At 40.3% G+C, this 3,508-nt stretch overlaps 1 long non-coding RNA gene across 1 annotated transcript; it reads left to right on the top strand.

Moving 5' to 3' along the window:
- The first annotated feature begins 255 nt into the window (after positions 1-255).
- Positions 256-2,504, top strand: LOC108522530 (uncharacterized). Its single transcript, XR_001883510.1, has 3 exons — positions 256-324; positions 853-996; positions 2,460-2,504. It is a non-coding gene; the product is annotated as an uncharacterized LOC108522530 (long non-coding RNA).
- Positions 2,505-3,508: the final 1,004 nt, after the last annotated feature.

Raw genomic sequence — 3,508 nt, 5'->3', positions numbered from 1 at the left:
TAACTGGATGAATCACTAACAATGTTAATGCTGTAAAAATATATGCTTACAATTTTATAAATGTTTATAATATATACATAGCATTTAATATTTGTTACATATGAAGATTGCTTTATATTTACTATGGGTTCTTCCTTTTTTATGTTAGTCAAAAGTAACTTTGTAGCATCAGAGGCATAGGACAAGTTTGAAATAAATTTCATTCTTGGAAATGCTCCTCTTCCACCCTGACAATGATCAACCCATTTTTTTCTCCCAAAGGCAGGAAAAGTTATTCCAGTTGGTTACAGAGTTGCAAGCTGCGTGACTGAAAAACTTCCCAGGGTGAGCACTTTCAATATACCTTTATGTTTCTACTTTTACCTTATGTGTGAACGTTAAGAAATAGGCAACTCAACGTTCCTTATGAAAGTGGTATACATTTAATGTGGTCAATTTGGATTCTTTACTGTTTTTTGAGGCCTTCTATTGATTTTGTCCAAGAAAGTGAAAATCCCAGGCTTCCAGTTTCTAGCTCTACAGGGATTCAATTACAGGGGATTCAATTTATTTCAGTGGGAATAATGGTATACTTTGTAACCTGGATACTTCCTGGTTGTTTTCTAAATGCAACATTTAAAATAAGTTGTTTAGGGCACATGTTCTCAGGATCTGTGTCATGGAAAAAAATGTTGTCTACTTCCATTAATAAATAAATACATTTTAGGGGGATGTTCATTATTTGGGGCTGTAGTTCCAAATGCGCTTACTACATGCATACACTTAAGGTTGTTGATTGATTGGTATAGATCCGTCCTGTTAATATTTTTAGAAATTGTACTTACTACTATTTTCTTGCCTCACTCTTTGTAGCTAATTACTCCACCTGCGGCAAAAAAGTATTTCAACTTCAGATATCCACCTGCTGGAGTAGAAAGAGTATTTTATGGAAGAGCAAATGATCCCCAAATTGCACCTTATTTGACACATGGAATTAGATCTAAAATTTCAATACCGGTAACTTATTTTCTTTTTTTCCTTGTACATTATTAATTTACCAAGGTGAAAATGCACAAATCAGGTATTAGTGAAATTCGTGAGTTCCAGTCTCCTTCCCACCCATATTTTTACTAGCCTTTTCTCAATCTGTCTTCCAAAAGCCTTTATCTTGAGCAGTAGAAAAACTCCAAGCAGCAGCAGCCAAGGCGGTGTGAAGAAATTAATAGTTTAAGCCAAAACTATCTATTCTCACTCTCAAATGATAAAAGCCTAGTTGCATTCCATTTTTCTCACAAATAAACGAGAAATGCTGTAGGGCTTCTGTTAGACAATACAAGAAGACTCGTCTTGGGGGGTGCTGGTGGCTCATGCCTGGTAGATCCAAGCACTTTGGAGGGCTGAGGCGGAGGATCACCTAAGACTAGAAATTTGAGACGCTGGCCAACTGACGAACGTCTGCGTTTTCACAAAAAAGTAAACACACAAAAAAAAAAAACCAACAATAGTGGCAATGGTAGCTAGGAATGTAATCCGCTACTCGGGAGGACTGACGGAGAATCGCTTGTGACCCAGGAGGCGAAGATTGCTGTGAGCCAGAGAGTCATGCACTGCAATCCAGCCTAGGCACACAGACTGAGACTCCATCTCAAAACAAAAAAAAAAAAAAAAAAAAAAGACTGGTTAGTCGCTTGTAGAGGTATGGAATAACTATATGGACATTGAGTAAAGCCTGGAGTAAATGTTCTGTTTATCTGCTACTGATTGAATGGGATTAGATACCAGAAGACCTGATCTCTGTATCCGTGAAGAGAACTTTTGGAAAGTCAGGGTTCTTAGATGCCTTTTCATTTCACTTTTCTTTCTTTCTTTTTTTTTTTCTTTGAGACTGGAGTCTTATTGTAGGCTGGCAGAACAACAGTGAGTGCGTGTTGATCTTGGCCTCGACTGTAACTCCACTTCGCCGGCTCAAGCAATTTTCCTGGCTCCAGACTCCTCAGTAGCTGGGTACAGTGCGTGCCCACACCTGACGTGATTTTTTTATTTTTTATTTTAGTAGAGTACGGAGTTTCACCATGGTATGGCCAGGCTGGTCTCAAACTCCTGACTCAGTGATCCGCCCTCCTCAGCCTCCAAAGTGCTGGGATAAGGTGTGACGCCACTGCACCTGGCAAATCAGTATTTCCTTAAATATTTGAGTCCGCAGTACCTGGAAGCCCTATCAGTAACGTAAACCTTTTAGTATCACTGAAACCCTTTTAACGGGGCATTAGACAAGTTCTTCTAGGCCATGTTTAAGACTTCATAGCCAGATTCCCGACAGTTATATTGAAGGTAAGCAAAGCCAGTGAATGATAATGAAATGTTTTCCCACAATGGTGTAGTCTCGCTCATCCTTAGCTGTTGACTAGGTTTCCATTGTCAGATTTGTAGCTATTTTATGTGTATGTTGATGTATTTGTGGCATTGTATGATTTCTTTAGGCAAACACATTATAAACCGCACAGCCTATTACCAACATTTCAACAGAAAATTAAAAGATGAAAAAGATCTAATATATACTTATGCAATCGACGAGCACCAGTTAGCGACAAATCTCATCTAAGCAGACAGGATTACCTGAAAGCGGATCCGCGACACAATCACCTACGACATTTGGGGACAGCAGTCATCAGAGGTAGCTAAAAACAAAAAGGGGGGGGGTTGGAGAGGGGGCTGGTGAAGAAAGTAGAGTTTCTTGGAACAATGTGATCAAATAATCCGTAATTTGTATGAATGTTTGGCTGAATGGTGGTACACGAAGGACAGGAAGGAAAGATGGATTGTAAGCAAGCAGGTTAGTCTCAGCGGAACCAAAATCCTTGACGTGTTAGTGTATGCAGCGAAGAGCAGGAAAAATTCAGGTATTGAGTCCAGAATCACAGTGAGCAAGTAGCGACCTGGTGTAAACGACAGGAAGAGTACTCAAACAAAAATTGGCCGTCTGGGACTAGCTAGAGCACTGCGCAACATCCCTCTTGCTGGGACATCCATTGTGTGTTCTGTTTCCATCAGTGCTTCCACATGTGTCATAGACTGCTTGAACTCTTATGAAACAGAGTTCATTTTTTGCACAGGTAACCGTTTGGTAAATGCTGTATTACCACACTCCCTTCATGCAGAGCCATGAGGTCTAGCGTGTGGTATTAACCCAATCACAGGCAGAGTGAGCTTCCACTCTGTTCTAAGAAGGGGAGTAGAGACATGCTTTCAACAAATAACTAATAGAACTGGACATGAGGCTATTCTCCTTCCTGAAGACCCCATGGGGTTCCTGCATGGTGATTGGGATGGCGCTTCTTTACACCTTTCTCAGATTTTCGCTCCTATAGCTCTTTTTGAGCGTTACTCCCCGGTCGCCTGCTATGGAGTCTTGACGCATAGGAGATCTCAAATTCGAATGTTTCTTTATTATTTTGTGGACGAAATTCTCTCTTTGTCTTTCCATACCGCATTGAGGCTCTCTTCCAGGAACCGCTTAGCTTTGTATCAG

This window comes from Rhinopithecus bieti, unplaced genomic scaffold, assembly GCF_001698545.2.
Source record: "Rhinopithecus bieti isolate Rb0 unplaced genomic scaffold, ASM169854v2 scaffold_67313, whole genome shotgun sequence".
Taxonomy (NCBI): Eukaryota; Metazoa; Chordata; class Mammalia; order Primates; family Cercopithecidae; genus Rhinopithecus; species Rhinopithecus bieti.
The sequence above is the reverse complement of the archived record's forward strand: the minus strand, read 5'-3'. Positions and strand labels throughout refer to the sequence as shown.